Source organism: Pogona vitticeps, chromosome 1 (assembly GCF_051106095.1).
Source record: "Pogona vitticeps strain Pit_001003342236 chromosome 1, PviZW2.1, whole genome shotgun sequence".
NCBI lineage: Eukaryota > Metazoa > Chordata > Lepidosauria > Squamata > Agamidae > Pogona > Pogona vitticeps.
In genome coordinates, this window is record NC_135783.1 from 121,939,354 (window position 1) to 121,950,326 (window position 10,973).

At 41.7% G+C, this 10,973-nt stretch overlaps 1 protein-coding gene and 1 long non-coding RNA gene across 17 annotated transcripts in view; one reads left to right on the plus strand and one right to left on the minus strand.

Annotated features, from left to right (window-relative positions):
• The window catches only part of KHDRBS2 (KH RNA binding domain containing, signal transduction associated 2), a 520,773-nt gene extending 510,103 nt beyond the window's left edge, over positions 1-10,670 (plus strand). For 14 of the 16 annotated variants that reach the window (XR_012087317.2, XR_012087305.2, XR_012087311.2 and 11 more), the window contains one exon: positions 10,438-10,670. The gene's annotated coding sequence lies outside the window, so the exon portion shown is untranslated. Of the gene's footprint in view, positions 1-6,011; positions 6,243-10,437 lie in introns of all 16 variants that reach the window. The other 2 variants (XR_012087310.2, XR_013542152.1) reach the window with 1 other exon arrangement.
• On the minus strand, positions 336-6,017 carry LOC144587024 (uncharacterized). The gene is made up of 2 exons (XR_013542168.1): positions 4,855-6,017; positions 336-4,760 (listed from the first exon to the last, which is right to left on the minus strand). It is a non-coding gene; the product is annotated as an uncharacterized LOC144587024 (long non-coding RNA).
• Positions 10,671-10,973: the final 303 nt, after the last annotated feature.

Here is a 10,973-nt window from a genome sequence, read left to right on the forward strand (position 1 = left end):
GTTACTCAGGAGTTTTGGACTGCAACTCCCAGAAGCCTTCACCACCAACTGTGCTGGCCAGGGTTTCTGGGAGTTGCAGTTCAAAAACATCCGAGTAACAAAGGTTAAGAACCACTGCTCTAGAGTCACCATGGCAGAGGCAGAGGTAGAGGCATACATGCAGAAGCCTGGCTAGCGAAAAGCGAACTGATCCCCTGTCTTACTGGGCTGAGAAGGAATCCGTTTGCTAGTATGCTGAGCGAGAGAGTGCTCTCTCAGGCAGGGGACACTGTCAGTCCACACCACTCACACCAGGAATCTGGATCTGTAGAAAAAGTTATTTTCCCTAAGATCAAGCTACCATTGCTAGGATTTCCTGAAGCCCCCTTTAAGGAAGAGAGAACGGCACACACTGCTCACAATGTGAGGTCCATCATGCTTCATTGTGCTTATCCCTCCTTCCGTCTCTTTCCTTCTTCCAACTGCACTCCAATATTGTAGTCCCTCACTCAACTTTGTTGTGCTCTATCCGCACGGTTGGCACACTTCCCACCCACTGCAAGCTATCTGCTGCTCCAGTCTCCTTGCCAGAGCTGCCCAGGGTATTTGCCCACTCCCCAGTGTGACCCATCTTCTGTTTCCCCAATGCTGCTGGCATTTCCTGCTGGCAATCCCACTGTTCAGGGTTCAATCCCATTACAGTCATTTCCTAATACCAAGGCACTGCTGGCTGTTGGTTTGTACTCTTTTTGTATATAATAGTCATACCAACTATAATGGAGTTCCAGATACATAGAAATTCCAAAATATTAAAATTCCGATTTCTAAATCTGAAGGGCTGTAATTCTGAATCTGAATTCCAAATCTGAATTTTGGTACTTGTGCATACCCTTAATATTAACGACAACAGTCTCCCCCTTGTTACTCTTTGGTGACTGGAATTGAATGGTACACGATCTCCTGGCATGCAAATTCAATAGGGTCACCACTGGTTTTGATGACTTGGTTTTTGAATCCATTTTTATCAATACAATTGATTCCCTTGTTGATACATGAAGCACCATTCATTTTAAAGGTAATTTTAAAATAATCATCAGTATTTCCCAACAGGGATGAGGAATATGTGTCTTTCTAGAGCAGTGGTTCCCAACCTTGGGTCCCCAGATGTTCTTGGACTAAAACCCCTAGAAGCTTTCACCACTAGATGTGCTGGACAGGATTGTTGGGAGTTTACCCCAAACAGCACCCCCACTCATCACATAAATTATACAATCTGACCAGTCCCAGAGTCCATGGGTTTTGCAGTTCGTGACATGTCTTCCACTGATGCCTCCGCATATTTTCAACATCATAGTTAGTTTTGCACTGTTATGGATCTGCACCCCCATTCCATTGTCAAAACTGTTCCAAATCCATGTTTTGCTGTTCTCCTAGCCAAGGGCTCTTGGGCATGAGTGAGTTTTCCTACCCTATTTGTTCATGGCAATCAGCATTCCTCTCTTCCTTCATCTCAGTGTAAAGTATGAGAACTTCTAATTCTAAATTTTGCATTTTTTGTCATTTTAATCAGGTCTTTTTCCATCTCTTTGTCCATGCCATGTTGTGTACATTAACAAAACACGGCCCAAAAGGCCATCTTGATGGAGACTCTACATACAACTGAATTAAGAAGACCCCTTTCCCTTATCGGCTTTCAGTGGCATCATTAGCACCAAGTACAGTGGTGCCTTGCTTAATGATTACCTCGCTTAACGAGGAAATCGCTTGATGATTAGGTTTTTGCGATCGCTTTTGCGATCCCAAAATGATGGTTTAAATGGGAAAAATCTGCTTCACGATGATCGGTTCCTTGCCTCGGGAACCGATTTTCACATTATGACGATCTAAAAACAGCTGATCGTTGGGTTTTAAAATGACCACCAGGTGTACAAAATGGCTCCCCGCTGTGATTTAGGATGGATTCCTCACTTTACAGGCAGCGAAAATGGCCGTCCCATGGAGGATCTTCGCTGGACGGTGAGTTTTCAGTCAATTGGAACACACTGAAGGGTTTTCAATGCGTTTCAATTGGCTTTTTTATTTCACTTAACGAGGATTTCGCTCTACAGCGATTTCGCTGGAACAGATTATCCTCATTAAGCGAGGCACCACTGTATCCAGCAAAAAGTCTGGTGTGTGTGCGTCCATTTCTCATGTCAGGGCCTGTAAATGGATTTTCCCCCACCCACACATCAGAAAGTGGATCTGCTTCCCCCCCCCCCCATGGCATTCACGTCCTCTGTTTGCCCGGCATAGTGAATAGCCAGTAAGGAGGGGAGGTGAAGTGGGAGAAAGAACAAAGAGAAGGGGGGAGTTCAAATGGGTAAGAGAAGAAAAGAGAAAGAAAAAACAGCACAGGAGTAGAGGGGGGAAAGGAATGGGGAGGTGGAAAAGGAAAAGTACATTCCAGCGGATGAGAGAGGAAGATTTCAGGGAAATGAGACATAAATCCTAAGGCCCTCCCAACCCTTCCAATGCCTCAGCAGTCTCTAACTGACACCTGTGTACTCTCCTGCATTTCAATAAAGCATCATGCACAGAAGAATAATCACCATATAACTTGATGTATAATTACATCAAGATTGTTTCTTTTCAACAGTGTTCTACCAGCATACTTATGCATCTTATTAATGCAGAACTAGGGAAAAGAGTGAACGTTGCAGTGAACTTTGAATACCTAGTGCTGCTCTGTGTAAAATTCAGAAAGCTGAATATATATATACTCACACACAAACACAACAGGACAGCAGAAGATTCTTAATACACGAGTTTCAATTTGCAAACAAGCCAAGGCAATTCAGAATTCCAAAGTCTGATGGGGAGAAAAATGAGGAGAATTTTGGAAGCAATCTCAGGAAGGACCAATGTATTAAAAGGTAGAAATCCTCTGTCTCCTCATACTTATTCTAGACTGCCCCGTTCCTGGTCACCCCTTTCCATGGGAACCACTTAATGCTGTGGTTCCCAACCTTGGCCCCCCAGATGTTCTTGGACTACAACTCCCAGGAATCCTGGCCAGCACAGCTAGGGGTGAAAGCTTCTGGGAGTTTTAGTCCAGGAAACTAAGGTTGGGGATTACTGACTTAATGCAGCAAGGAGATAGAGCAATGGCACCACAGTCAACTTTGCCAACCTCCAAGCCTGTCATTCCAACATCAAGCAAGCCATGCCACTTACCGGCACAAATGGGAAATGCCTTGACTAAGTCACACAGCAACTTACAAAGGGGAGAAATTTGTCTGTTTCTGTTTCCAAACCATGTTCTCATTCTAGTGTATTTCACATGGTGAGAGCTGGTCATTCTACCACAAGAGAATGATGATGGTTCATTCTAGCACTGTATTGACATTCCTTTTTTTTTTTTTTTTTTTTTTTTTGGAAAAATATCTCACTTCTTTTTAAAAAATCCATAAACCTCTAAAAATGTATATATATTAAAATAAATCCATATAAAACTTACGTCAGTACCCACTAATGGCATTCTGCTCGTGAGCTTGTAGATACCTAGTCCTGGACTTTACACAAGTGAGGAATCAAAGAGGGTTTCCAATTGTGCCAACAGGGGAACAGCTGGCAGGAGAACTGGTTGCACAATGAGTAGTGTGACTCGGGATTATAGTATGAACAAATGCTATACCACTTGCTGAAATGAACCGTGCTAGCACACTACACCTCTCCTCCTCCTCTAACATAATGTTAGGTTCAGGCCTTCTTTTAAGAATTTGCATTGATGAAATATTTATTTCGGATCCACTCCTAACCCACTTGCCCATCTATATAATTGCTCAAAGAATAGCTTCTTGAAGAAGTTAAACGACAACTCCCAATTTACTACTTGAAATCCCATAAATATTGTAATATTGTTGCCACATCTTTTTACAACTTTGCCATACAATAAAAAGACCCCCTCTTCATAACTGTTGTCTTTGAGACTTTCTGTCATCTTAGTAGCTTTCCTCTCAATAATTCCAAGTTTATAATTATTTTAACTACCAGGATTCTTGTCTTTGGGATTTGCTCTACTATGGCTAAAAAGAATAACTGAATGAATGCCAGTATCTTTGGTGGAGGAACCTAAAGAAGAAATGCTATTAACCTCCTCTGCCTTCTGTCATTTGCATCAGGAATTAAAGAAATGTTTGCACTGTGATTCAGGCACTGCAAATGTCATTTTAAAGATGTGCCCATTTTGAACAGGTAAAAATAATATTTGGAGCTGCATGTTAATAATTGCATAGGACATAGTATGATGTCGGAGGCCTATAGAATTAATTTCCTGACTTTTTCTGCTCTTTTTCCTTAAATCTCTCAGTAGGAATATAGAAGTGAAATTTCAATGAATAAAGATGGGAAGGAGCTGACCCTTTTAGCATTCATTACTGAATACAGTGATGCCTCGACTTACGACCATAATCTGTTCCAGAAGATGGACGTAATTTGAAATGGTCGCAAGTTGAAGCACCATTTCCCCTAGGAATGCATTGAAATGCAATTAATCCGTCCTGGTTGAATTTAAAAATCACCAAAAAAATCACTGCAAGACTCATTGGAAACGTGATTATTCCCCTCCTTCTGGCCAAAGGAGGGGGGAAGAAAAGCAATCAAGCATGCAAGACCCATTGGAAATGCCCAGAAAACAAACAGAGCAGATCAGAAATGCACAGAGAATAAAGGGGGGGGGGCAATCAGAAATTCAAAGAAAACAAAGGAAAAAGCAAGGGAAGCATGCAGGAATGCAGGACCTATCGGAAATGAGGGAAAAAACCCCAAAAGCAACCAAACCCCCCCAAGGCCCATCGGAAATGGGGGGAAGCCAAAAAACAAACCTCCCAAGACCCATCGGAAATGGGAAAAAAACCAAAAAACAAACAAGCCCCCTAAGACCCATCGGAAATGGGAAAAAACACTCCAAAAGCAACAAAAAAACCCAAGACCCATCGGAAATGGGGGGGGAACTAAAAAACAAACAAACCCACCAAGACCCATCACAGCACAGAAACATAACCCCCCCAGCCCAAAGCCACGCTGCAAAAACACCCAGAACAGTTTTTTAAAAGCAGAAAACAGCACTGTACCTTACCAAGCAGCCCGAAGCCTCCCTGCAAACACACATACACACACACTCGCTCAGAAGCACAAGGAGCAGTCCCAAGCCTCCTCCGTCACACACACTCTCTGGTGAAAGAGCTACAAAGAAGCATCCTCGTCACCACGTACAGTTATAAATTTGAATTTCCCACCTTTTTTCTCTGGCTTTTTCTGTTCGTAATTGGAAACTCCGGTCACAAGTAGAAGCAAAATTTTGCAGCCAGAGCTGTTCATAAGTCGAAATGGTCATAAGTAAGGGCATTTGTAAGTCAAGGCACATACAAGATGTACTGAGACATACAATATGTTCATCCTGGAAAATGAAAATAATGATTAAGGTATATGAAATACTTTGTGAAATAGTTAAAACTGCTACTTTTACTCTACAGTGGGGTCTTGACTTGAGAACTTAATCCGTATTGGAAGGCGGTTCTCAAGTCAAAAAGTTCTCAAGTCAAATCTGCATTTCCCATAGGAATGCATTGAAAACCGTTTAATCCGTATCTGCTCTTTTCCGTCCATAGAAACTAATGGGAAGCTGCTATTCCGCCTTCGACCACTAGAGGGGGATATTGTGTTTCTTTTTTTCTTAGGTCAAGAAAGGTTCAGGGAAGGCAGGGAAAATACAGTCCAGGCAGTACAGTACCAGGCAGTCCGAAGACTGTCTCCCAATCCACTCTCTAAACGCTGGGAGGAGTGAGGAAGCAGACAGGCACCCTTTTCACTGGCCAACAGTTAACTGAAAGTTCACATTTTGCACTTTCCCTGCCTCCCACGTGGTTTTTTTTCAGTTCTTAACTCAAATCTAAGTACTTAAGTCAAGTCAATATTTTCCTATGAGAGCGGTTCTTAAGTCAAAATGTTCTTAACTCAAGCCGTTCTTAAGTCAAGACCCCACTGTACAGTTCAAGCCAAGAACTTAAAAGTTAAATGAGAGAGCAATGCTCAGCCTTTCCTACTGCTGAGCGTTGCCTGAAGTGAAAAAAGACAGCACAAGAGATGTAACTATGCAGCTCTATTGGTGTCCCAAGGCTTTTCTTGAATGCCTGCTGAGAATTCCGGCAACGTAGATGGACCAAAACCTCAGTCACACAAGGCAGAGCACAAACATGAAGTCCCAAACTCTAGTTCTTTAGGTATGTGCTCCAATATATTGAACTAATTGTGAATTATTATTATTTTTTTGCACATGTGCAGGCATGCATGCACACATGCATGGTATTATGGATAATGTTGAAGATTATTAGAACAAATCATTGTAGCAACCATTGTAGCAACTAGCAGCCTTTCACAACACGTAAGGGTTGAGCAATCACCTCTCACTGCTCAAGATAGGCCCTAGCAACTTGTCAGCCACAGTTAGCTGTAGACCAGGGGTGTCCAACCTTTCACCTTCCCTGTGCCACATTAGAAAATGAAAATTTGGTTTGGGCCACACATACATTTGGCTTGGGCCGCATGGGGGGCAGCCCTAGCCGTCCTCCGCAGCCCCACTCCAAGCGCGCTTACCGGCAGCTGCGATCTCAGACAGCAGAGGCTGCCAGCTTCGACTCCTGCGGCTTTATGGGGCCGGGAGGGGGTCCACCTATTGATGGGGATGGCGCAATGCAGTCACGCAGTCACGCAGCCCCCCTGTCCCCTCCCCTCCCACTCCTTCCTTCCTTCCCTCTCCCCCCCCCCCCGTCATGACATGCCCTGGCCACATTCCGGCTGCAAGCGCCGGCAGTGTAACTTAAAACTTTAGAATTTCTTTTAAAATAAAAAATTGCACTGGGCCGCATTACGAGCTGACCTGGGCCGCATGCGGCCCTCGGGCCGCGGGTTGGACAAGCCTGCTGTAGACAGTTATATAAACATTATAAATAGGAGTCTATGACTGTGTCAATGAATGTGTGTGTGTGTTTTTTTGCCGTCAAGTCAGAACTAACTTATAGCAACCCTATTAGGGATTTCAAGTTATGTGAGATATTTAAGGAGTGCTTTTTCCAGTTCCACCATCCCCCAGTCAGCTTCTGTGGCTGAGTGGGGATCTGAACCATGTTCTCAAGTGTCCTAGTTTATCCACTACACCGCACTGAGAATAGTCAATGACTCGCCTTCAGTAATTTCTTGAATGAGGGCTTTGTATTTGCCGGTATTTGTGCATTAGATTGTGTCAAGGATGGTAATGTTTCTAAAGTTCTGGAAGAATTTCTCCCAAAGTTGTTAGTTCAAATCATCACTTTAAAAAGATTTAGGAGCTGGAATTACACATAATGACCATTCTCTTCAGCTGCTTCTCTTGCCTCAGTAAGCAAGCAAATTGCTTGTTATGGTTTAAGCAACAGCAGCCAATAAGACAGAGCAAGGGTACTATTGATAATCTAGTGAATGGATTATTGCTGGAATGCCCAAACTGACACAAACATCGCTAGTATTGTGTTCTTTATTTCTAGAGACACATTAATTCAGAAGCCACAGAGTCATTCGTGAGAGTAAATATGGTGTGTGTGTGTGCGCGCGCGCATGTGCGTGCATGTGCACACAAGCAAGAGGATATAAAAGACCACCGGCTGCTGTCTGCCAGATTTCAGAGCCCTGGGCTAAATTTCTGCATTAATTTTATTTTATAAGGTTATTGAGCACTTGACTTCCAGCCTAAAAGAGACCTCCAAGGTAAAATCCATGTGAACAATACCATTAAAATTCATGGAATATTTTATTATTTTACTCACAGTTTTATTGCTTTATTTCTTGATATTATTTTATTTTTTGAGTTTTAACATTGTAAAATTATGAACCTCTATCATATTACTGAAAAGGCAGTACAGAAACATCTTGAAAGCAGTATGACACAGGAGATAAGAATATGGGACAAGACTTGGGAAACCTGGGTTTACATCCCCCTTGGCCATGAAAACCTATTGTGGGGTATTGGTAACCCACTCCTTTCACATTTCACAGGGTTTCATAGAGTTGAAATGAGTCAGAATTCATTTGACAGCACATAAGAGCAACATAGAAATAATTAATAAATAGTAATAAGAAAAATACCATAAGAGGAAAAATTAGTAGAAAACGAGAAACCAGAATTACATTTAAAGTCTTTTCACAGCTAGGAAAACTAAAAATGTAAACAAGCAATGGGCCCATCTAAATCCCCCCAGGGAGGCCTTTCCTCAGTCGGGGTGCTGCTACATAGAAGGCCCCATGGCCTTTGGTCTGGCTCAGCATGTCTCACAGCTACGAAAGAAATCAAAGTCAGCAAGAACAGACAAAGTAAATGGACATAGAGAAAATGCATGTGCCCACTTTATGATCTCCACCACAAACAGCATTATTTTCTATATATAACACAGAATCAATTGTAGGTAAAACATACCAATTGCTTTTTGACGGTAAGGTATTTCTACAGTGGGATAGTACTATTTTGATCCTTATTTGCCAATCTATCCATATATTTAAAAACCTTAGAACTAGATCTCATCTTAAATATATTGTTATCGCTGAACTCCCTTTCCCTCTCACTTGCACCTCACCTTCAGTTCTGCACATGTAAAAAATGGAGTCTGCATCTCCCTTGCTTCTTTATGTGGAATATCACATTTTGGAAGCTTCTCCCAATGTTTCCCAGACATATGCTGACGTGTATAAATACAATATGTGAGACAGGCAGTGACACAAATGACTATTGTCATGGCAATTCTCCTGCTCACAGCTGTGTTTTTTTCTATTGGGGGGGCAGGCTACGGCAAAGTCTACAATGCTGTATTTGCTCGTACTAACACATGGCCTGAAAATGTGTGCTCTACTTGCACAAACAGAAAACTTATTTCTTTCAACATGGACTAGGTACGTACCTGTGAACAGAATATTTTGCATGTCAGCCTGGAAAGGGAAAAACATTCTCTTCTCTACGCAGTTGATATGTGTGAATGTACTCTGATGTTTTCTTATTCAAGAACCAAAAAAGACTTCTTTGTAGGCGTAAGTGTATAGATTATGAGAAATGCCTATTTTCTGTATATAGAGCTTATTTTCAGGATAACTCCTCCTCCTCAGCCACCTTCACCATCATAAGCTGAAATGCTGATTCTGTTTTCTAGTGGCAATTTCCAGTTACACAATAATCCACATTTTTAATGTATCTAAATGGCAGGACAGTGTGTTGACAACACACTGCAGGACTTAATCAAGACATAGGCAGACCTACCTCTGTTTAAGCTGAAAATCTGTGCTCATTTACTTAGAAGTAGGCACAGTGAATTTTCTACCCAATAAAGTGCAGAGTTTTGAATTTTTAATTAAATTGCTTTAGCTGTGCAGGAAAAGTGCCGAGATTTACAGAGGATTATAATTTCAAATTCCCCAGAGAAGACCACCCTTTTTGCTCATCATGTATCACTTACAGTCTCAATAACTCACTCTATTCAGAAGAAAAAGAATAAAAACCAATTTTTTACTTACAGTTCTGAGCAGATCAAACAATAAACAAACAAAAATTTACTACTCTCAGCAACAGGCCCCAACAGACTCACTGACTGCTTCCAACAGGTGAAAGAGAGAGGAAAAGCTCAAGAGGAGAGAGGCGGGACTCTCTTTGAATTCAGAGGCAGGGAAGGAACAATTGGTTACTTCTGGATCACCCCAATTGGTCACCTCAGCCTAAAAAGCTCCCTCCTGGCCACACCTACTAGAGATAGCATGCAAGGTTGCAAAAACTAAAACATAAAGAAGCTGTCAGGATTCTGCTTTGGATCTGGGAGAGACCTAATCCATTTGTTGAAATCCATGTGTTTGCAAATGGGCTAAACAGAAGTTCTTCCTAAAGTGCCTGGCCTTACTTTTTATGTTGTTTCAAAAATCTTTTGTTCTTCACCTTCTCCATCAAATTCACCATAGTTTCTTCAAGGTAAGTAGCTAATGCATCTTGCTTAGACACAGACCATATCCAAGCTGTTATAATAGAAGATACACCGTGCAAAGACTTGAGAACAATACCTCAGTATTGTATTCTTGACAGCTTGCTTTAGGTATTAAACCAGCCTTGAACTGCCGGAAGCATTCTGATGGATGCGGTTTTTAGCATACCATGTTTTCACTGTTGTTTTGCTTTTTGTTACTCAATCTATAAATGGTTATATTTGTGCTGAACTGCGGCAGACGCGTTTTCACTCTGCTGAAATGAATATGTGAAATGTTATTGTTCTTCCTAGGCTGTGGTGATGAAATAATAAGGAGAGTCAAAGATGTTAGTATATCTTATTTGTATTGAATGGCACAGGTGTTTTAGAGTTTTCTCTGTCTTCTATAATTAATGACTGATTGGATTTAATTCCACTGTTTCCACAGGCTAGTGACAACTGTAAGCCAGAGAGAAATGCCATGGCCAGCAAATCAAAACACTGTTTGAAAAGGTCAAGACAATATTTGCCTCCTTAGCATTCCGAGGAGGGCTTACCAGAACATTTTGCCATCTTTCTGTCTGCCTTGAAGACGGTGGGGGAGGATCATGACAAAGACTGTTGACGAAGTGAGGAGGAAAGAAAGTACGAGAAATAAATATTTTGGAAGCAGTCAACAAATGACGTCTGTGTGAATCATTCTTACTTGGGAAGGCTGCTGAAGTGACTAGGACCACATTAGATATACTGCATGAAGTGTCTGTATCCAGGATGTCATAGGAACATTTTCAATAATATTGGTCCAGTTGGATCATCTTGATTCAAAGCGATTTCCTACTAAATGGAGAGAAGCTTTCAGTCAAACAGATCACAGGCCTTAGTCACCCAGTATTATTTCACATTAATCACTGCACTGAGGGACGTTGATGTTATTTGACTCCAGTAGTATTTATACTGACAGATGATTTAAAATGAGGGGGGAAA